Source organism: Meleagris gallopavo, chromosome 2 (assembly GCF_000146605.3).
Source record: "Meleagris gallopavo isolate NT-WF06-2002-E0010 breed Aviagen turkey brand Nicholas breeding stock chromosome 2, Turkey_5.1, whole genome shotgun sequence".
In the NCBI taxonomy this organism is placed as follows: domain Eukaryota; kingdom Metazoa; phylum Chordata; class Aves; order Galliformes; family Phasianidae; genus Meleagris; species Meleagris gallopavo.
The window spans coordinates 50,650,279-50,661,250 of NC_015012.2; positions in this window are offsets into that span (position 1 = coordinate 50,650,279).

Genomic DNA, 10,972 nt, shown 5'->3' on the forward strand with positions numbered 1-10,972 from the left:
TGTTCTCCTTTTCTCTTGGTGTTCTTTGGGTTTTCCTGGAAATTTTGTTCATTTGGCCAGAAAAATCCACGAATACCTCACAAAGCAAAGGAACTTATTTATTTCTGGAAAGTTATTTCTCGTCTTGATTAAATAACAGCCTTTCTGTTGGGTGACACAGGGTCCTGTGTGAAGCTGGTGTGGCTGAGGATGGTGAGGTTAGCTGGTGGCTAATATGGGCTCAGAAAGCTCCTCAGTGCTTCATTTGATTAAATCATAGAATCATAGAATGGCCTGGATTGAAAAGGACCTCAGAGATCATCTAGTTTCACCAACCACTAGACCAGGTGCCTAGAGCCACATCCAGCCTGGCCTTAAATGCATCCAGGGGCATCCACAACCTCCTTGGGAAACCTTTCCAGTGTATCAGCACCCTCTGAGTGAAAATCTCTTGGGATGGCAGGTACAGTGTATTTGCACATCTCACTGGGAGTTGCTTGTTCTGGTGTGCACTGTAGGCTCAGGGCTCTGCAGATCAGCGACTGCCTCCTTGTTCTGAGAACGGCTGCATGCCTGCCCTGTGCTGGTCAGGGCTCCTGTACTGCCGGACTCATCTGCGGTACTCCTGCAACAGAAATCTTCTTTGCTGCTCCCTTATTTTTTCCATGCCATCCCCTCTTCATAGAGTGCCCCTTCCCTTGTTTCCCCCCCCACGCTATCGGGAATCCAAAATCTTCAGTAACAACCCTTTGGAGAAATGCCTCTCCCATATTCTCTGTAAGAGCTCCATTCTGCCATTAACCCTTGAGTGGCTTGTGCAGGCATTTTGGAGGTGAAGCAGACGTGCACTTGGCTGTCCCCACAGCTGGCAGCTTATAAATCTGGCTCTGTGATACATTGTAGTGTTAATAAAACAAGACGTGTTTAAAATAATCCCAAATGCCAATAGGCTTAGTGACATTTAAGCGTGAGTGATGCTGCAGACAAAAGCTGTATGTCTTAATTTGTCTAATTATGTTGTAACATGCAGAGCAGCTGCTTGTGTGAACAAAAGCAGTTGATCGCACCATTTTATTAATTGCATATTAATTGCTGCATTCATGTAACCATATGGGAAACAGCAGAAAGGAGGGAAGGCTACTTAGTCGTGGAGAGGAGAAAAGGAACTACCGGAGTAGAGTCATCAGGAGATGAATCTCAGAGTGATAGGGTCTGTGGAGTTTGCAACTGGGATCTGATTTTTAGAACAAATTTATGAGATTTTTAATTATTATGTTTAAAAGAGGTTTGAGTAGTAAGGATTGTGCCTGAAATGACAGCTGCGTATTCACGGAAGCACTCTGCAGGTTGGCTTTGGATTCATGGGGTACTCTGCTGGAGCCAGGCCTGCAGGCACCAGGCCATCTGTGTCTGTCCCTATGGGGATATGCACTCTGCTGGGAACAGTCTGCCACAGGAGCAGGGCTGAAAGAGCCAAACAAGGCACAAAAACTTGTACTTCTTGCAATTTTATTGCGAACCCGTAGTCTCTTTGTCTAGCAGTGTCAAGCTTTGAGCTGAGCTGGGCTTCCTAGAGCAGTGTTTTCCATCTTGTTAAGATGGAGTAAAAGATAAAAACCTTGAAGCTGTGGGGTTACTTGTGCACAGTACCCACAGCAATGAGCTGGCTACTGTTGATATCTGACATTGCCTTATCTTGCAGAGTATTGAATGATGTAGTTCCTTCTGAAAGTGAGACTTCAGAAGCTGCTCTATGCTCCCTTGTAGTGCTGGGTGACTCCAGGATGTGTGGTGGTTCTGTCAGGCAGAAAATGTAGGTTACGAGTGCCCAAGTGGTGACTCCTCTCCTCTCCCACCCCCAGACTGTATTAGCATGGTCTGGTGGGTCCCGGTGTGCTGAGAAAGTGGGGTCAGCGCTGCAGATGGCAGCCTCTGTGTGCAGTGGTGGGCTGCTCTCCTCTCCCTTGTACACATCAACTATCTTTATTTTTTGGGGAATTTAAACAGTGCACTGGAGGAAATAACCAATATACAGCTCTTGTTATTTGAGTATTAGCTCATTTTAGACTGCCATCTAAGCAGTATATAGTAAAAAGGGGAAAACGATCAACTTCACTTCCTTTGTTATAGAAGATACTGTTATGTTTTATTTTTTTCACTAACACTACAGATCTCCTTCGGAGGCAGGTTACATGCCTTTTGTGTTCTGTATGCGCTGATTTAGGGACTCAGAGTTGCTGGTTGCTTAAATGTGTCCACTTGGGTAATGTAAAATGAGTATTTCCTGTAGAAAAGGATGAGCTTAGTCTCACCTCTTTACCAACAGATGGTATTTTCCTTGCATTGCAAAGTCTCTCTGAAGAGCTGCAATTGGGAGAGATTGGTTATTTAAAAAAAAGAGAGGAGGGGCAATTTGTTGTTTTAATTTACATCTCGTGCAGAAAATACAGTATTCAAATTCTACTGTAAAGGCACAAGGATTGCACAGTTAATAAATTAATGACAAACAATTGAAAAGTATTCTATCTATTGTAAGGATATGTGGCGCCAAACAATAAAAATCGTATTCTTGTGCCTACCCAGAAATTGGGACACAGAGGCTGGTTATCTTTTTCATCAGAGGAGTGCCTTACGTGGCTCATCACAGCTACATCTCAATTGATGCTGTAATACAGTGCAATGGGATCTGGATTGTGGGGATGATGCATGATTGGAAAGACGCAGCTTGAATTTTGGATTGCCTGTGGTGCTTGCAGCTACAGCAGTTACAAACACAGCATCTCACTTGTCGACTGACCTGGAGTCGTTGGGAGAGAATAAATCTGAAACCCCAGGATGCCACTTCTGCAGCCGCAACCGAATGGTACTTAATCAGCCTCAGCACATCTTCTGAGCACACGCAGACATGCAGGGGGCTGAGCATTACTAATTTAAAGGCAGAATTCCTCAGAGTATTGCTTAGAGCTGTTGGGCTGCAGGTCCTCTCTTCTGTTTGGAAACTGTCCTTCAATTTGCTGGCAGCCACATCAGTTGGTAGCTTCGTCTTGTCCTCACTAGGGGAATATGAACAGGCATTGCTTGGAACAGAACTTTGGGAGAAGGCAGAAAAATGTGTACATACTGCGGTGGTCACTCACTGCCCAACCTGGGCATCTTGACTCCCCATTCTTTTGATTTCTGATCTGAGCCGTACTGACTGCTCATACTCCTCTGCTGTAGTGCTCAGGCTGGCCAGCTGTCTTTCAGGCATTTCAGCAAGGAATTTAGGAACAGGGAGGTTTGATACAAACGGCTGCAGAGGCCCTCTGCTGCTTTTGAATGGGAAAGTGTCACACTCCTCCCTGAGCATGTTTGTTACTGCCTGAACACGTTACATAAATGTCTTTCTACACCTTTATGACCTGTCTCTATTTAACCTTGCAATTGGGCAGCACTTCCAAAGGGAGGTTGCCACCTCTGCCTGCTGAATGACCCCTCATGGCTTTTCCAGCACCTGCCTTCAGTGGGCTGCTGTACTTTCGTTTGCCACAGTGAGCCTGGCGGTGCAGCCAGAGCAAGGGACAGTGTGAGCAAGTCCCCAGACAGATGGTGGGAGCCATCTTTAGGGTAAATAATTGATAGCATTAGAGAAAATACACTGCTTTATTCCCAGTAGCTGAAGGTGAGTGCAGGCTTTTTCCCCATGTGTGATACTTCCTTGTCCTGTCAGGGCTTAAGTAATCAGAAGAGGAGCAGGATGCTAATTGCCCTGACAGAAAAAGCACTTCTAGGGCTAATGTGAATATAATGCTTTAATGTCTTCATTTTGGACCAAAGTTTGCTTAGTGCTCTATTGCAGTGTCCATAAAAGTTATGATAGGCTAGACCTACTTTTATCATAATCCGTAAAGACAAAAATAAGGAAGAGGATCTTCATACATAATACATTTTGCAGAATATTTTTGAGAAAAAGATAGCTTTAGTTTTATTGATTTGTTTTCCTGAGGTGTAAACTTTATTCACATCAACTGTTATTGAGCCCCACCTTCTCCTTTACATTCAAGTCATCTCCTTTCCAGGCTGGAACCTGCCCTGGGACTGCTCCCAAAGGTTTCTCACCTGGTCCTTCCAAGTCACTCCTCTCTTCTCTCCCCAATAGCTTGCAATGCAAAATGCTGTCCAGGTCCCGTTCTGCAGTAGCTCAAGCCGTAAGTAATGAATAATTCTTTAGACAAATTTGTAACCCAAAGTTGAATTTGGATAATTGTAAATAGTTAAAAAAAATGTAGCCACTGGTAAGCACGATAGTTTTATCAACTGTCTGGAGATGCCAGGGCTTGTTCATAGTCATTTGCATAGCAGTAGTTAAGTACTGATATTTCTTTGCTACTTTCTCCTAAATGCCAGATACTGGTATGTTTTAAGAAAAGCTGAGCTGGAGAAGACAGGTGTTTGTTGAAAGCTTGTTCTCTAGGCCAGAAAACTGATGATATTTCTGCACATTAAACCCCTTGATGTTAAAACTTGACTGATTTTTCAGTTTTCTGGCATTCTCTGCCCATAGCAAGGAATAACTAGCTTCTCCAAAACAAGAACTGTAGAGATCTATAATAGGGGTCCTGTATGAGAAAGGGGGCACTTTCTTTTCCCTTTCTGGAAGGATGTGGAGGCAGAAATGGTGGGCCTAATTCAGGAGTAGAGAGAATCTCTGTGTTTTTGGTTTTGTTTTTTTTTTTTGTCTTTTTGTATATAATCTTTTGGTGAAGTAGATGGTGAGGCTTCCGTTTGAATAATGCCTCCGCATATTTATTTATTGAAACCATTGCCATGGTATTAAAAACCTTGATAGCTGGTGTTCCCACAGGTCCACTCTGAAGATGTTTGGTGTAAGGCACTTTTTCACAGAAGCATCACTTAAACCACCAGGTACATTTTGCTAGCGAGCAAATGAAGAGTAGCTCTTCAGCTGTGAATGCTGACCGAACACAGCACTTTGGGAGGTTTGCTGGATTTTGTATGATGAATAGGAAGGGTATTTCCATCTCTGCCTCTCTTAATCTTTAAGTTATCATCCACATTATAAATTTTGAAAATGCTACCAATTAGAAGCATGAACTGGTGAGACTTCCCTTTCAATTTAAAGTATTTGTTGAGAGTTTCTAAAAAGAAGATGCTGGCTACACAAAGGTCATCTTAAAATTTGTTCTCCAGGTCAGATCTATTGGTATTTGATGATGTCTGGGGTGGACAGATGGCATGGGCAGCCAGAGCCATCCTCTGGAGATGCTATGGCATGGATGTTGGCTCATTATTTTCCTTAGCAGCTTGAAGTAGACCACTGACTCTGCAACACCATTATTAGATGACTATTACATAGGCAGGATCAGTTTAGTTGGAGGATGTTGTTTTTCAAGGTAGATTGTGCCTATATTTAATTGAAACGTGCTCAGCTTTTCAGATTTTGTCAATATTAACAACTTCAGGGAAAGTACCAAAATCCATCAGTTGTTTGTGAACCTTAGCTTTTAGTTGTCATTATTCTACTGCACTGTACATATGCACTTTTGGGGGAATTTTTGCAAGTTTCTAACTAAAATGCAAAACTTCTTCTCAAGTTGCTGTGTGAGACAGAGCAAGCCTTGCTTGATTTTTGAATTAACATTTGTCTGAAGGCTGCTAGGTTGGAAGGATTTTAGATTTTTTTCATGTATAGATTGCAAACTTCTTAAGAAGCTGAAGGACTTGCCACTCTAATTTTATAAGTGTCTCAGAGCTTAAAAATATGTGTGTATATATATCTGCTGTTTCCTTGTCCCAGGATAATCCATATATAACTACATATGTTGCAAAGTGAAATGTTGGGAGGGGGATTGAGGTATGCTGCAAGAATTCTTTCTGTGACTTTAAATAAGTGAAATGAGTGGGGAGTGTGTCCCCTTTGGGACACTCCTAAAGAGAATGCAGACTGAGATTAATTTAAGAAATCTGTTGGATATTAGTGTGGGTCCACAAGTGTGCAGCTGCTGAAGATGGAATTACAGACCCAACCAGGAGACAGCACAGGGCAGAAGTTTGTGCAGTCTGGTTTTGTTGGTTTCACGTGGTGATGATGTTTTTTCCATCACTTACTCAGAGAAGTATCCTTACTATGCATTTCTAGAGCAAATAAAAGTCGAGATTTTGTAAAGATGAGATTTTGTAAAGATGAGTTTACTTGCTGGAGTCACTTTTGCTCAGTTCTTGAGGAGCATTAAGGTGGGTTTGGAATTTAAAATCAGAATACTTTCCGGTGAAATTTTAAAGGAGTGTTCCTATGGAGAGAGAGCAAAGTACTCGTCTGGGAGCTGATGTTGTCTTAGTTCAGAAATGGCCAAAGGAAAGAGGATTGTGCCCTGCAATTCAAAACAAAGACATTGAACAAAATCGCACATTCACTACCATTATCTGTGCTCCTGTCTGCAGATACAGTGTCGGGAGATGCTCTAACCACAAGAAGTTTCTCTTTTGTCTGCATGCAGCTCTGCCAGAATTCTCCCTTTTCACTCTGGTGATGTGTTTGCATGACAGAGGATCTGTGGCAAGATGTTTTGAATTGTAAAAGGAATGAATTAGCTTTATTGTGCTGTGACCTAAATAGGATCATCAGATCAATCAGTCTGCTGCTTTTCTGTCCTCTCCGGCTTAGGCTATGCTGCTTCTCTGTCTCGCCTTCCCCGGGCAGCCCCCGTTGGATGAACATATCGGGGGTGGGGGCTCTCTTCAGGGGCAATACCTTCCCCGTTGTTGCCTGCTTGGAGACACTCGGCGTCCCTGCGACTTCGATGGTTGCACTGGATGATCTTAGTGATCTTTTCCAACTTTAACGATTCTGTGATTCAGCGAGCCACGAGTCCCTCTCGTCCCTTGTGGCTGCTTTGGGGTGAAATACTCCTCCTCCTTTGTTCCCTCTCGCCTTGCAGTCGTGTCCTCCTCTTCCTCCCGATGAGTCGATGAATGGCGATTTCTTGCTGGCTGGGGAAGTATCGTGCTTCACGAGGCCGAGGGTGCCTTGAAAGAGGCCATTGTGAGTTGGGGAGAGGAGGGTGGCTGATGGCCCTGCCTGGGGTGGGCGGATGGCCTCTGGGGGAACACTTTTGTTCTCCTGAAAAGTACCGGGAGATGGCCAGACACGATTGGCTCTGAGAGGAGGGGAAAAAGCCTTTATAATCATAAATTATTGATTCCTGTAGTCTAAAGGGGCCTAAAAAACAAATGATATCATGGGTGAAGGTGGCCAGAGCAGGAGTAAAGTTTGGGCAAAGCTGCATTCAGCATTTCTTATTACAGGCGCTTTATGCTTCTTCTCCTGATCACAGAGCTCTCAAGTAGAAGTCAAGGCATGGTTTTTAGGGTGACTTGGTGTTTATCTGGAACCAGACAGAGCCTTGTAACTTGCAGGAAGTGCTTAATCTTTGCTCAGGCTTGCCCAGCGAGCTGGTGAGGTGCTGGCTCAGTCTGGCAGCTGCTTGCCCTGGCATCTGTAGCTGTGTGGAGGGACAGACAAAGGTGATGGGGAGCAATCCTGAGCATCTGGCCCAGCCCTGCAGGAACACAGTGACAGTGGCTTTACCAGCAGTGTTCCTTGCGTGCTGCCAGAGCAGCATGGTGGGAACTCGCTGCAAGCCTATCTCATTCTTTAGAGCACATCTGCTTAGCAGCATTTTATCTTTCCCCTTTGGTTATTGTGAAGAGATGCAGTGGAACAGCTCTCACATGCAGTTCCCAGCTCAGTTGCACATTCTTACTTTATTCCCCTGCCTAAAACATCACTGATGCTACATATTTGTTTAGTGGAGGATTTTTCTGTTGCCCGAATAAATTTCTAAGGCTGACAGCTTACAGTTTGAGATGGTGATACATCTGTCTGGTAGTGTTATTTCATGAATTTCATATCTGTTGCGCTCATCACTTCTTAAAAAAAGTAGTGGTAACATTTCTCAGCATCCTCAGCACATCAGGTGCAGTGGTGCAAGGTGCAGAGTATTGAGTTACAAATAGGGCAGGGGCCAGGGCCCTCTCTTCCAGGCCCCGGTGGGTGGTGTGAAATATTTCTGTGGAAGCTGCATATGTACAGATTGTTTCTTGGTTGCTAATGTTTTGTGTTAATGGGAATGTCAAGGGGTGGCAGTCCCAGATGGCTGCCGTGGAACAGGTCAGCTGGAAACCTCCCTCCAAAGAGGGGAGAGGGGCAGAGGGTGGGGGGCTGCAATGTTCCAGGCAATCCCTGCAGACACAGACACTCATCTGTTCTCATATGCCTATCGAGGACATTGATGGTCTTTACTATAAATGAGGCTTAAAAGCAAAACCAATAAAAATCATTTTGGTAGGAGAAAAGGAAGCACAGTTAAGCTGATCAGGGCTTGAAAGCTGCTATGCATGAACCGAAAACACAGTTTTGCCAATGACAGTGTGTTCACGATTTGAAGCGACTCCTGTTTGCCTCTCCTATTTGCCCTGGTCTCTGACTTGTTTGTTAGGATGGAGCTTCTTCTAGGCTAAACTTCTAAACTAAATGATCCCTCCAGAATTAGCATTTGCTGGAATCTTCCAGCAGACTTTGTGTTGCTTGTGCTTGTATCCATGTGAGATGGCAAATGAGCGTCACCATTTTTCTGAGGATACGGGAAGGGAGGTGGTAGGTTAATATTAACTAGACCAAGGTGAGCTAGCAGGTGTGCCAGCAGCCCCTGAGTCACTGCTTGTAAAGAACTGGTAGTACAGCATGTGCACACCTGCTGCTGGGGCTGGTGTTATCCCCCCAGAACAAACTAACAGTCTTTCTGCCAGGGTGGTTTAATTGTTATTTTGTTTTGCTTGTGTGTATCTGATTTTTACTGTTGGGTTGGCAATATATATTTTCTTTAACAGTCTTATAGAGAAGCCCACTTAGTGCATGCTTTGTGCTCTGAGAGAACTATCATCAGAGCCAACTGTTACGCCATGAAGTTTTTTTAAAGGGTTGCATTGAGACAACATGCTGAATTTCATGGAAGCCACTGGATTTGCATCCAGTGGAAAAGAGTTTTTGATGATTGTTTACCCAGGGCGGGCTGAAAGATGTGAGTGCCAGCACCAACTGGCATTTCTCTTGAGGAATCACCTCCTGGTACTGATTTTTGATGGTTGGCCACTTTACCAGCATTGGCCACAGGGAAGATGGAGGGAAGATGAAAGGCAGACAACATCCTATGTTTCTTACTGGTTTTGAATAACTTTGTCTGGAGATCAGGGCTTGATGACTGCCATTAAGTGCTTGTTTTCAGAATGCTTCTGGCTAGAGAATGATCGAGAGCAACCCTCAGGTTGGATAAGCTGCAGCCCATGGTGAAAAGAGAAAGTTCAAAGTAGCCTTAAAACATGTCAGTACACAGGGACCTGAGCCTGAAATGGGGATGAAGCCCATCCATGGGACTTGGAAACCTCTGAGAAATGCATAAAGGCCCTGGAGACAACCTGTGTCACTTCCAGAAGCACAATGTCCCACACTTGACAGCTTGAAATGTTTGCCTTTTCCTTTGCAAATGGACTGTAGTTCTTCTACAACTTAGAGACACTACATTCCCCAAAAGATCAATGCCACATTAGGAAAGGAGTCCTCACCTCCCACGTGAGCCACTGCATGGCAGTGCTGCTGGAGATACGAACGGAGGCATTCTGGACCCACCTTCACGATGTGTCCAGTGAGAGTGCATCTCAGATGGGTTTAATGATGAATGGGTAATGGTAAAACGCTAAGGGGGATAGTGTTGTGTGATTTCAGAGAAGAAAACAATTAATTGCTTTGTCAGGTGTTAACTGTTTAAACATTACCAAAATCCTTAAAAGAAGTGATTGCCAGGACCCCACCAGCTTGCCACGTACTTGGGTAATCCAGTTTCTAGCACGTAACAAAGATGATTTAAGTTCAACTCAGACAATTCTGTGATTATGTGGAAAGTATCCTTAAAGGTCACTTAGTCCAACCTCTCTGCAGTGATACTTTTGGACCTGCTCCCAAAGCGGAATGCTCACAAGTCCATGGGGACATGATTTAGTGGAAGGTTGTTAGTTAGGATAGTATGGTTAGGTCATGGTTGGACTCAATGATCGTTAAGGTCTTTTCCAACCTGACTGATTCTATGAAGCGGGATATCTACAAGAGTTCATAGAATTGCTCAAGGTTGGAAAGATCATCAAGTCCAACCGCAACCTGACTATACTATCCTAACTCTAATAACCCTCTGCTCAATCATGTTCCTGAGCACCATATCCAAATGGTCTTTGAACGCATTCAGGGATGGTGACTCAGCCACCTCCCTGAGGAGCCTATTCCAGTGCTTCATCCTGAGAGGCAGCACCTGCTTCATTTAGGATGAAGTCTACAAGTCAGGAAAAGATTTACAGAGCATTTGCGCAGGGGGAGGTGACAGTTTCAAGTCTTTGATGTGTGAAACAAGGTAATATATGAATGAATAGCCATCTTGTTATCGGGGTTTTGATGTCAGGAGCAGTTTTTGTGTAAGTTGTGTGATGGAAATCTAGCAACGTAAAGGCACCATGGCACAGTGAGGCAGTCTATGGGAGCAGCTGGAAGGTCCTACTGCTCATGGCAGTTCATCTATCAAACCCATGTTGTGAGTGCACATCCTATGGAATTGGGGAAATGCTGCTAACACCAGTAGTGTTCAGATGCCGGTGGAGGCACTGTGTTATTTGCTGAGTAGTACTGAATATCGGGGATATGGTGAAGCTTGGATTGAGTTCTTGAAGAGCATCTGCTTTTCACGCTGCAGAGGCTGCGTGTCCTGCTGCAGCTTTGGGGTCAGCCCCAGACCCCCGCTGCCGGCTGTTTCTTCTCCCTAAGGAAAAATCCTTGCCATTGTTAACGCGAGGCAGCTTACATTGTGATGGAGGGCTCGCTCCTCGAGCCTTAACATTGTGCGAAGGGCACGCCCTGCTGAGCACATTGATGCAAAAAATAAAAGCCTTGGGC